Source organism: Heliconius melpomene, chromosome 4 (assembly GCF_056956725.1).
Source record: "Heliconius melpomene rosina isolate 202511_hmr_F chromosome 4, ASM5695672v1, whole genome shotgun sequence".
In the NCBI taxonomy this organism is placed as follows: domain Eukaryota; kingdom Metazoa; phylum Arthropoda; class Insecta; order Lepidoptera; family Nymphalidae; genus Heliconius; species Heliconius melpomene.
In genome coordinates, this window is record NC_140392.1 from 2,792,170 (window position 1) to 2,806,214 (window position 14,045).

Genomic DNA, 14,045 nt, shown 5'->3' on the forward strand with positions numbered 1-14,045 from the left:
GAAATACGGCACCTTACAGAATGCCACCTCGCCAACTGGTACTTTTTAAATTACATATTTTGTTTGTAAGTTTTAAAACATTTGTCAAATAGTGCAAAGAAATTTTATTGTCTGATTTTTTTTGTTAGCTTCACGCTTTATCCTGGTAGCCAGAGAAAATCTAGTATTAAAGCCACGATGGCCTCATATATGAACTCGAATAATAACATAACTATATCATAAAACAGCGGCGTTGTGCTCCGCTACTCAACACGCAATGCCCCCAGAATACAATGAAAAATAGGGAACTACCTACCCTGCTATCTGCTAAAAAAACTAAAAAAATAAAAGATATATAATAAAACTAATTACAATAATTACTTAATAAAATGTATTAAAAGCAATCTCACTTCCACTGACGGTATTTTCCACATATATTAGACTATGTCAGACCTATAACGTGCAAATACATATGTAAATGGATAATAGCGTGATGAGATTGGATTACAAGGCCAGATGTAGGACCCTATGCATAGGGGAGGACTCTGAATACGTTAACACTAACAACATATGACATAGTTGCATAATAAGAATATGTACTACTTCCAATTACTAAGAAATAAAAAATAAATAAAGTATAAATATAGGTTTAAATTTACAGCATACCATTTTTTTTTCAGTTGATGAAATATTATTAATAGATACAAAGTAAATACAAAATAAAATGTTTATGCAGGACACAGCACAGGCAAAAGGAACCTAGTATTAGAACATTCCTTGCCCCACTTTCTGCCGAATTTTTGAAACATTACGTGCATTACGTAATGGAAATCATGTTTTCTGATAAGAACTAGAGCAAGGGAAAGAGAATAATTAATTTCCTCGAATAGCAATCAATCCCACAACAGAAATAAAATTCTGCACAGACTTGTTTAAGAAATAAAATTCTGCTTCATAGAAACATAACATAATTAATAACACAACATTACCATATCACAAACAGAAATAATCACGATAAAAGTACAAGCCAGTGGCTTGGGACATTTAATTTCCGTAATTATCTATAGTACCCGAACCCCCACACTCCCCTCCAGCACCCCAGGGTAGGGAGGGCGTGGGGGTCGTGTGGGGGTCCAGTTAGAATGGTCATCCGGAGGTATTCCGCATCAATACGGCAGCTATGCCTCGCTCTGTGACACACTAGTATTGCAATTTCCGAACGGCGTCGTTAGCAGCCGTGTATCAGTTCTGGCAACGTTCATAATGATTTGTACCGTTTCGTGTTGACAACAACAATTTGATGGTTATATTTTTCTGATGTTCGATTCGATTGGACGTTCGTTTTAATAAGATAAATGTGTTACGAACGAAATAAAATATATATTACTTTTCTAACTTCACGTACAGCTGAAAAAAATGTTCAAATAGGGATCGAACCCACACTTATATTAAACATGCTTCTTTCTCCACAAAATATCTCAACTAATAAGATAAATTACAAAAATTACAGTTGCAGCATCCTTTCGAATAAAACAACTGTCGCACTAAATAACAAACTTACGAATTCCACAATAGTAGAAACAGAAAGTCACTGTAACAAGACAATTAAGAAAGAACATTCAGAACTCGCCGCTTTAAATAAAGATGGCGGTAAAAACATTACGCTCGTACAGCAGACACTATTTTTACACCCTCAAATACTTTTGGTTACGATAATCGCGACGACTATATAATATGTTAAAGTATGTAACATTTACACATTTTAGTGCGCATATCTACTGAACTTAACGATTCCTCTATTCCCATAGCAGCCGTTAAAAGGAAAAGGAAATAAAAGAAATAGTTGGTCTACATTAATTATGGGACAAAAGGCGAAGTTGGCCTGACAACTTTCGCTTGTCAGAGGCAAAGGACCGCAGGGTTTTTTCCTTGCTCGTGTAATACCTGCTACGTAAGTCCTTAGTTAATTCATAGTTGAGGTCTTTGTTCTTTTGGTTAGTAAAGGGAAATGTAATGAGTTTAGTTGTGTATTTGACGTCATTTCGTGCTACATTATTGACACCTAATGGTATACTCACAAATTAGAAAATTTCAAATATATATTACAATTTATATGTTTTTTATATTTGAGATATTTCTGGTTTAAAAAAAGGACAAAACATTGATACAATTATAAAAATGAATACTTTTTTTACAGCTTCACGCTGTATCCCGCATACTGCAGGGTAGGCAGAGGGAACATAGTGTTAAGACACTTCTTACCCTACTTTCCACTGAATTCTAGAGGCATTTCCTGCTTAGTGGCGGAACTCAACGTCGCGCTTTGCCTTGACACCAGAGCAAAGAAATGGAAATATAAATTTAAATAAATAATTCATTTCCTCGAGCGAGGATCGAATCCACAACCAGTCGCGTTTACAGTCCCACTTTGTGTCCCTACGCCACGACTTGGATATAGACATTTAGAAATAAATACTAAATGTCTTTAAAACAAACATATCCAATTTAAACTCAAAAACTCAAGAACATTTGACTACCTCAATTAAATTTGATGTAACCACGCAAGCAGATAGCAGAAACTTCGTCGAGATAGATACAATCTTTTTCAATCCGCCTCCCAATTCGGCACCACATTATCTCGAGGGAAATTCCCCAAAATCAGCTTTTCATTAATTGCAAACCACCCTTATCGCTTCCTATAAACTGCCACTAAAATAGTCTAAGATGTGGCAGTTAAAAAATCAAAACTAAATTGTTTATTTTCGATGTTATTGCAAACAGAATAAAGCAGAATAAAGAGTGTCGCATTATCCACCTGAAGGTTGTATTTCGAACACTTACTTACAGGAATATATACTGTATAATTTTAAATTACATTTAATCTCATCTCCCCTAGTCTAGTAAAACAAAACTAGGCGTTCCTAAATGGAGAGGACGTAGGGAACGAAATGTATTAATACTAGGTATCCCCTCTGTTTCCCCTCTTATATGCGGGCCATGTACGATACAAAACATATGCTCCGCCTTTTGGACTACAAATGAGATGTTGATCTGATGCCAGATTAATTTATTAGACAGCGACAAAGTTGGTGGATGGGGGGTTGATTTAGTTATTAGTGTCATACTTAGCTCTTGACAACTTTACCGAGTGAGGTTTTCCTGTTCCTTGCTATATTGCTAATCACTAATATTGAACGCTTTGGCCCCATGTTTGGATTTATACACATATTTTTTTTGTATATTTGGTTTGCTTTTTTCGATAATTTTTTTCACGTTATATCCTGCATATAACAGGGTAGGCAAATCGAGCCCAGTGTTAAGACACTCCTCTCCTCTCTTTCCGTCGAATTCTGGAGGCATAGTGGAACTCAACGCCACGCTTGAAATAAATAACGTGTACTTTTAAGGTTCATTATTTTTGTAAAATAATATTTTATTTAAACAGCCTCTTTAAAGAAAAATGCTTTTGGCATTGTGGTTGAACCGCAAATGTTTCATTCTGACCAGAAACGTTTATTTTCATGTTTGTAAGGTAAAAGTGGTAAAAACGATTAAAGAAGAATTTTCGATTATTTTATACATTTTTCATGTTTATTTCCAGATTAGAATAAAAAACAATGATTTAAAGCCAAGATATTTAACTTCCTTAGTCTTTGTTTGATTTTGACATGTTCCTATATAACTTTTTAATACTAGCCATCACTAGGCATTAAAACATATAGTATTATTTATAATATACGTATTAGTAACATAATTCAATTATATTTTATATAAAATAATATTATCTTATATACTATAATAAAATCTTATTTATTGTTAAATCTATAACTAGCTAACAGTTCTAATAATGATCATCTATAGATAACAGATCAATTTCAATATAACCCAAATACCATAAACAAACATTCCATCCACATAAGAAGAGAAATTATCGCAAAAATATTAAATAACAAGAAAAAAAATCTACTAAGCACTTTATGGCGAGACGTGATCGACACAATCAAGACAGCACTTCCGCCTATTTACGTGACATCGTCGAGATAGAAATATTACTGGAATTCGATATTCCGCATATCGCTGATTTAGATGAGCCCGGTGGACACTTGTCGGTGGGTTCCTTCTCTTATCTATTCTTACTAATATTATAAGAATGAGTTTTTTTTTCTTCGTTGGTTGAACGTGTTAATCTTAGAAATTACTGGTTGCTATTGAAAAATTCTTATTGCATTTCATAGTCTAGATGTCAAGGAAGCCGTTAGAGGCTAGTCATGGCGCAGGGGCGCAAGCGTATGACTTTAAAAGCCTCAGATTTTGGCTTCGAATCTCACTCGAGGAACTTAAATATTTTCATTTCTGCGCTCTGGTGTGAAAGCAAAGGCTCTGCGCTGAGTTCCGCCACTCAACACACAATGCTTCTAGAATTTGGTAATTGAGGATCAGAGTGTTTTAACAATATGCTCCCTCTGCCTATATAATAAAATGGTAAAAAAATATAAACGGAAAGAAGACGTATTTTTTCACGTCATAAAACTTTGGTTAAACAACAAAATATGAGTGTAATGTAACCATTTTATACTTAAACAAGGCCGAATTAATTATTACTTATAGTTGTATAAAAGTTGTACCCAAATTTCTGTACCTAGCCCAAAATTTAAAATTTTTCTCTTATATACCCATTACTTTTAGTGAAGTAATTAACCTCGCCAACCTATTATAAGGATTATATACCAGTTTTGTACAACGCCAAAGACAATTAGCAGCCATTACGTTGCCCGTTGTGGAGACGCTGGCTTCGCTACAATTGCGTGAACATTACCAGCATTCGCTGTGTTTTAACTAAAAAAATAAATACTTTCAACCAAAATATCATTTTTTACAATCTGTACCTCACATATAGTGGGGTAGGCTAAGGGAACCTACTATTATCACACGTCGTTCTCATTAAGACACTTCCGTTCCCAACTGTCCACCCAATTCTAAAGGCATTTCGTGTTGAGTGGCGAAACTCAACGCCGCACTTAGCCTTGACACCAGAATGAATAAATGAAAATATTTAACACTTCATTTCCTCTAATGACAATCGAACCCACAATCTGTCGCGTTTACAATCACACGCTTGTGCCCCTGGCCTGCCACGACTGGCCTCATATATTAGATAATATTAATATAATTAAAAACAACTGATTCATAATATAAATATAAATAGATTTTGCAACTGTAATAAAAACACAGAGCGTGAGAAGTAGCACAATATACATTACCACTTCAAGTATTATTCACTTCCAGAGATACCATCAATAAGTGCCGACTCTCAACTAAACAAATACCTACTTAAACACATAAAAACAGAATTTCACGCCTTCATTATAATATAGAACATGGCAGATCGTATCTAAATTGCGACAGAGACAAAGGCGGCGTAATTTCGAAAGCGACACACATTCTCCTTCGCTTGGACGCGAAACAACTTAATATTTATCTTTGCAGTATAAATGGGTTGAGGAATGTAATTAAAAAGGACCCACGAGGCTTCGACTGGGCGTTTTGCAAAGTTACAAGGTGCTAGTTAATGGCATCGCCGACCGCGCGATAAGGGATGTACACTCGTAAATTGTTACGAAAGCAGAAAACACCTCGTCTATCATTAAGTAACGACCCGAATGCGTGATTATAGTTTAAAACGTTTTTTTCAACTTCACGCTGTATCTCGCTTGTGGCGGCGTAGGCAGAGGGAACCTAGGAACCTTGTGAAAGACACTCCGTTCTCATTAAGACACTTCCGTTCCTAACCTTCTGCCGAATTCTGGAGGCATTGCTTCGCCTCGATACAAGAGCAAAGAAATGCAACTATTAAAATTTCATTAAAATAAATACTCTCTCGTCTCGTGCTCTTGCACCACGACTGACCTCAACTATAACTTAATGTTTTAAACGAATATTGCAGATACTATTTATTTGTCTTCCTAATAAACATCACAACACTATTTCCCACATTTCTGACTTAAACAGACAAAAATATCACCCAAAGGCAAGAGAAAAACCTATGAAAATCATTACGATTCAAAGACTACGAGAGAGAAGATTCGTTAAAAAATTTCACCGGATAGCGCCTTTTGCGTCCTAAACTGCTTTGCACAGCAATGTGTGCTCGGGACAAACGATCCACGTTCTGTTTGCCCTCGCGACCCTCACGCCGTACTGTTTTCCAAATTGAACCAACTTTTCAATTTTACGTTTCATTCCGCGGCGTCCGACGTCACGGGTGTGTTATTTAAAAGAAACAATTCGGCGCAGTGTCATATATGTATATTTGTATGTAGCTTTGTCGGTATTTCCATACGTTTGTCAATTCCAATATTGGATGTCAATTGTATTTTTATTTTGTGTAACGTGAAACGGAATTTGGCTATATTATTTTAAACTGTTGATATACACGGGGGTAAATTCATTTAAATAAAAGAAAAATTCGTATATATAGTTTTTTTTTTTTTACTAAATTATTAACTAAATTACGCTAGGCGAAAACATGAACTCCTTTCCTCAAGGAGACTGTAAGAAGTTCCTTTCTTTTTTTAACTTCTAATTTCTTCCTTCATCACTGCTTCCAGCCCATAATTTAAAAAGGTACAGTTGTAACATTACACATTTCATCATAATATGACATTTTAATTTAATTAAAAAACGACTACTTATAATACTGTGCTAATTAAAATAGACTTGGTCTGGTTACTACATAAAAGCGATTGTGAACTCTCAAACCATACAATTATTTGTGTTACAATGATGAGCAAGTATAAAAATAACAGTGTATTAAGAAAAATAATTAATAAACATTTGTTTTCTTTATTTTAGCGTCCCGCTGTATCCTGCTGTATGCACACAACAGGCCAGGCAGAGGGAACCTAGTGTTAAGACACTCCGTTAACCAAATTCCGCCGAATTCTGGAGACATAGCGTATTGATTGGCTGAACTCAACGCTACGCTTTGCCTTGACACCAGGGCAAAGAAAATGGAAATATTAAATATTTAAGTATATATATATATATACTTAAATATTTAATATTTCCATATATATATATATATATATCCTCGAGTGGAAATCGAACCCACAACCTGTTGCGTTTACACCACGGCTGGCTTCTATTTTTTCTTAATTAACCTTTTTATATTAATAAAAACTAAAATTTTAAACGATTCCGTTCACTTGTATTTTTACGAAGTATACCGACATGAAAACACAATTTTCACGACACGTTACGATAGATATATCAACGAAAACTATAAAAGCTGATTCACAGCTGGAGTTATACGACATGGCAAGTGTGTACAAGCGATATTTCTCCTAAACTGGACACTAAAGTGTCATGATCACGAGCAACATCGTGGAAAGTTTACGAGAGTCGGTGATGTGGCCGCGGCGTAAATCTCTCCGGATAGTTGTGGACTATGAATAATATGGAATAAAGTTACACTCGCTGAGAATGTTATTTTTAGACCAGCAGTGGCGCAGGTAGCAAGGGTGTGATTGTACCGCAGCGGTTATGGGTTCGATCCCCACTCGGGAGAATGAATTATTATTTATTAATATTTCCATTTCAACTTTCTTCCTTGCTATATGCAGGATACAGCGTGAAATTCATTTATCACCTTTTATCCCGCACATATAAGGATAGGCGGAGGGAAATTTGTAACGTAGCGTTAAGACACTCCGATCGCATACATTTTTTAAAATTAAATACTTAATAAAGGCTTTACTTAAGTATACAAACTGAAATCATTAAAATTTTCGCATGCATTCATTGGAAAGACTTCCAAAGGGAAGATAAAAGGCAAACGTCCACAAAGAGTGATGTAAAATAAAAAGAGTTTTATATAAAAAAAAATACACGTTGAATTAAAACACCGGTTTAAAAGCAACCACCTGTAGGATCACAAGCTTCATTCAGTTTAAAGGGTCTTTATGGTGAGTATTTTCTAAATGTTACAATTAGGGAAAGGGAGGTCCTTTATATTTTAATTATCTATTTTTTTTTAATTTAAAATATATTTTACAGTAATGAAGTATTCATTGTATTCAACTTATTACAAATTTCATGTATTCTCTGGCTAGAATTGATGAAAAAATTCAGTAACTTTTAATATGAAATAAATAATAATAGTTAATTGTGTGAAAATGGTAATTGCTACAGACGAATAAACTAACCATACAAAAATAATATGATCTAACGTAATAAGCACCGAATTATGCTTTTAAAGTAACCAATTAAAATAATGTTGAAACTATATATTTCAAATTAAGTTATTTAGTTATATTCTTCAATTTTAATTTAATTCTTCAGAACAATTCATTTTCTTGCGAGGATTGAATACATTAAGTTTTTTTTTTTAATATTTGCAAAAGTGTTTGCATTTTTCACCAGTCTACTATAATCAAACAATATTTATAGAACACATATAATTTCTTATTGTAAACCAATCCTAACACAGGCAGTGAATAAATAAGGTGGTTAATACTAACTTTCACACGCTGAAGAAAGAATATAATTTAAAATGGTCCCACAAACATACAAATAATTTTTAATTAAAAATTTCATAAATATACAAGTTTTTTACAGCCTGAACAAGTACTTAAAAACTTCAAAGCTTATTTATCCCTAGTTTAAAGTAAATTTTACTATTTTTCTTATTTGCGCTACTGTAGATAATAATTTTATTTTCGTAATGAAAAATCGTGTATTTCTCGGTATGACGATCGCCAATGGCCACTTGCTTTATCTAGGAGCAAGAATTTGAAAGCTAGAAAAAGGTAATTAAGGACAAAACTTTAATATTTTTGGTATAATACGTTAGTTATAAATCTTTTTTAATTTTGGTCTTAAAATATAAGGCAATTGAAAATTCCCCCTAGAGCATATCGAACTCACAACCGTTGCCTTTACAGTTCGCCCGCTGCACCACAACGACCTCAACCATCCATCCAAGCCGTCATTAATTATACCAACATATTTATACATAAGCTGTGAAAGTTAAATTCATAAAGGTATTGTGTTCTGCTACAAGATTGTTTGAGTTCAGGTGAGAACTTTTAATGAGACGAACTCGAACTAACCTGTAACTTTTAATTATTACCTTACTGTTAGTCGCGGGTAGATCACATAACTCACGACGTATCTTGCAGTTATTTTGTTGTAAATATTAATTTCTGACTGTAGGGTGTTATTTAGATGTAAAATAGGATAACATATGTAAAGTATATAATATGTTTATATATATTTGGTTTTTTTTTTCACCTTCACACTGTATCCCGCATGTAACGGGGTAGACAGAGGAAGCCTAGTGTGCTTTGCCTCCACACCAGAGGATGAAATGAAAATATTAAATATTAAATTTTTTCGTGTGGGAATCGAACTCACAACCTGTCGCTGTCAATATATGTTTAAAAAAAGTAAATAATCTTGAGCTTAGAGTATAATCCTGCTAATATTCTGTCAAGCAATAATAATAATTAGGACAGATGAAATTATACGGAATTTAAAAATAATAATATTAATAAAATATGTTATATAAATAGGTATAATAATAATAATACATTAAAAAAAGTTGACTTAAAAAAATGATAAGTCACGAAATCTATTAAAAGACAATGCCTTTTGAGACAACTATTAAGAAGCTTTCCAATATGCGGATACACGAATCATTTACGAAAATTAAAAGCATACATTTTGATTAATCGACGCTATTGTGAACTGGATTCGTTCACAAGAATTAGATTGTAGGTTTCAACCTAAATTAACGAATTTTTAATAACAAAGGAAAATAGTTATTTTTATGTGAACAATATAAAAGCAAAAGTTCATTTTCATTTAATTAAATATAAAAAAAAATGTAACTAAGAAATGTTGGCTTCATTGCGAGTAATAGCCGTCGTGCAGAGTGTGACTGTAAACACAACAGGGTGTACGTTTGATTTCCAATCGGGAAAATGAATTATTATTTCTGAATATTTTCATTTCAGTGTCATGACACTACATTCCCCCTGCCTATCCTGCTATAATACGCGGGAACAGAACTTCGCCTATTTGATCGCCCACAGAAATTGATAGCATCACACTTAGTCTAACTGAACTAAAAAAGATACATTTCATTACGAATTTACTTTTTTCAAACCAACAACTACCGCGACCAGATGAAACATATGAGCTATATATATAAAATCGAAAGGTCACTCACTCATCACGAAATCTCAGAAACTATAAGTGCTAGGAATCTCAAATTTTCCATAGGAGTTACTTATAGGACGTAGGTGCTCGCTAAGACGGGAATTTGCAATATTCGACTTCTAAGGGGTTGTTTTTGGGGTCGAAAGTTTGTATGAAACTTCGTTACTACAAATGCTAGGAGTCTCAAATTTTGCATAGACGTCACTAGGACGTAGTCATGGAGACAGAAATTAATAATAACATAGTTCACGCGGGTGAAACCGCGAGCGGGCTGCTAGTTATTAATATAGTTATAATAATATTATTTAAATAAATTCAAACACCCAACAGGGCATATCGACGAAACGTAAATAGAAAATTGAAATTAAATTAAATTTAACAGCAAAATTTATATCGAAGCAAACAAACAAACAGTCGATCGGGCTAGCACTAGACAAGATTAATGACAGGCGGAATGAAATATATGGCGGTGGGGTTTATCACGCGAACTTCGGGGTGCGGTCGTCACTTGATAATCGATCGTCTTCTGTGGTTAGTGTGTGGTTATACTCGTATATATATATAATTATATATCTATATGTTCGTATGTATTTATCTGAGTAATAGTGACACTGTTGGAATGTATGTAGAAACTATACGCATAATTGTTATGGGTTCGGTCCTTTTTTAAGAAATGTTTAAATATCAAAAAATATTTTTATTTTACTAGTATCGTTACGTTTAATCCCGCGTTGTACTATGGGCGTAGGAATAGGAGGGGGGCGGGTTTTTAAGCCCACCCTACAATAGTCTTGTGCCTATCACGAAAATTTTACTAATTCAAATTCAAATTCAAATTCAAAATTATCTCAAAAACTAACTCTCAAAGATATAAGCTCTCGAGGAAGTGAAATATTTAATATTTATTTTTTTATTTATTTTTATTTTATTTTCAGTTTCTCCGCTCAGGTAACGAGGCAAAGCGAGGCGTCGACTTCCGCCACGCAAGAATTCGGCAGAAACTGGAGAAGTGTCCTAATAAGAATGAAGTGTCTTAACATTAGGTTCCCACATTCCCTCTACCTACCCTGTTACGTAAATAGCATACAAGCGTGAAAAAAATAAAATATCTCCATTACCTTCTAAAAATATTAATATTTTACTTTTATTTTAAGCTACACATATAAGTTACTTTATAATTTAGTTTACACACTACCGTATCACGATCAATTTATATTTATAGACGTATAAATCATGTTTTTTCCCGTGTATCAGGAGTGTAATTTATTTTCAATTTTACGTGACGCAGATACCGCTGCGCGTGACGGATAGCATCCGCGTGACATGTAAATTAAATATTAACTATTCATACATACATACATATAATGAACGTACAATAACTTGGGCTTTTTCAATTAAACTTTGATTACCTGCCGATTGTAATCTAGTCTAAGATTATAAAACTGAAGAGTTTGTTTGGTTGTACGCACTAATCTTAGAAACTATCGAATTCGTTTGAATTCAGTTTTTTATCTTGTATAAGATAGTCAATTTACATCACATTGGTTTGGTCGTCAAGTATCGACGAGACTTACTGTACCTGCCCTACGGTCATATCTAACTCATTTATTTCTATAAAAAGTTAAAAGTATTTAGACATTTTATAATTACTTACAAGATAAATATAATTATTTAAATATTTTCAATAGTCTTTTTGCACATAATAAAAGATAAACCGACAAATCATTCACCACACTCCGAGGCAGCCAGTATAATCTATTATATGAAAATATTAAAAAAATATTCTCCAAGAAATTGAAATTCTAACGTAACTAAAATAACCATAAATTCAAAAGTTATTTAAAATCAATAAATAAAGGCATATTTATTAAACACTGAATAAATAAAATATTATTAACATTTATTTTATGGAAGAATTATAAACCAATTATAAAGAAGGAAATAATAGCCGATCGGATCGGTTAAAGGCCGTTGTGAATAGTGTTAATATGCACATTCTGCCTCTATCCTCTACTCACTCATTTCCTAACTGTACTCCTTCTCTTTTAGATTTAATCTTAGTCTCTTCCATTGATCATGTTGAAATACATGGTCAATGTAATGCCACTGCATTCTCGTATCATGACCTCATCTTTCTGTCTTATAAAGTTAAACCGCCCAAAGCAAAATCAAGAATTCTTCTCCAGCGTAACTTTGCGAGTATGGATTTAGAACGTTTGCGAGAAGATGCTACAAAAATTGATTGGAACATAGTCTACAAAGAAAGTACTGTAGAGCATCAGGTATGTGCTTTCAATTCACTTATAATCCAACTGTACGATAATCATGCACCTATTAGACCTGTACGTGTTAAGCATCTACCAGCTCCCTGGCTTACAGAGGACATAAAAAAATTACAACAAAAGAAAATTATTGCCAAAGCTAAATACAAAAACAACTCTTCAGACAGTAACCGTGAGAAATATGCTAAGGCTCGGAATCGTTGTAACATGGTGTGTAGGGATAGTCAACGACGCCATATCCATAAATCTGTTGTTGAAGAAGACAACACAGAAAAAACCTGGAAATTTCTCAAGACACTTGGAGTTGGGCAGGGCAAAGCAATACACCAATCCTTGTAATATTGATCTGAACAAATTAAATAAACATTTCTCCCCTTCTGTTACAATTGATGTAACCACTAAATTAAGTTCCCAAAATCAAATTCGTGCCTTGCCCACTCCTACTAATCCTATTTTTAATTTCGCTCAATTCACCGAAAGTGATGTTAAAGAGAATATATTGGCGATTACTTCTGATGCTGTTGGCCTTGATTGCATTAGTCGTAAAATGATCATACCAATCCTTGACATCCTGATTCCTGTTCTTACCGAAATTTTCAACCTTTCCATAAACACCAGTACCTTTCCTCCAGCTTGGAAAGAGGCCCAATTAACTCCATTGCCTAAAAACCGCAATCCTTCCTCCATGTCAGATTACCGGCCTATTTCAATTTTACCATTCCTTTCAAAAATCTTTGAACCTCTCGTAAACCAACAATTTAGTAAATATCTGGTAAGCAATAACCTACTTAATTCCTTACAGTCCGGCTTTAGGCCTGGTCATAGTACGACTACTGCACTAGTTAACGTATCAGATGATATTCGTTTAGGTATAGATAATCATCAAGTTACCTTAATGATTTTGCTCGATTTTAGTAACGCCTTTAATACCATAGATTTTGATATTCTATTGACAATTATGTATTCTCTTAACATATCTCCTAAAGTGATTGATTGGTTTCACTCTTACTTGTATGGTCGCAAGCAACGTATCCGAATTCAGGATTCCTATTCTGAATGGACCTCGGTGCGTGCTGGTGTTCCGCAAGGTGGCGTGTTGTCTCCTCTCTTATTTTCTCTCTTTATTAACTATTTCTGTCACAATCTTGCTTCTCCCTACCATCTGTACGCTGACGATCTTCAAATTTATCGTCAATGTCCGTTGCATAATCTTCCGAATACTATAACAGCATTATCTCAAGAACTCACTAATATTTCTACACGAAGCAAATCATTAGGCTTAATTATAAATCCTAAGAAAACGCAAGCTATTATAATAGGTAGTCCAAGGCTTATTTGTCAAATCACATTTAACGATTTACCTGATATATTGCTTGACGGAGTAATAATTCCTTTTACTGAGAAAGTTAAGAATTTAGGAATTATATTCGACCAACATCTATCTTGGAAGCCACAAATCTGTGAAGTAAGCAGGAAAGTTTTTTCAGCTATCGCATCACTACGTCGATTACGTAACTTTCTACCCATCCCTACTAAAGTTGCGCTGGCACAATCACTCCTACT

The 14,045-nt window shown here is 33.9% G+C and overlaps 1 protein-coding gene across 2 annotated transcripts in view; it reads right to left on the bottom strand.

The window, feature by feature from the left end:
* The window catches only part of LOC146539412 (furin-like protease 2), a 198,555-nt gene that overhangs the window by 100,613 nt on the left and 83,897 nt on the right, over positions 1–14,045 (bottom strand). The gene's annotated exons all lie outside the window — the stretch shown is intronic.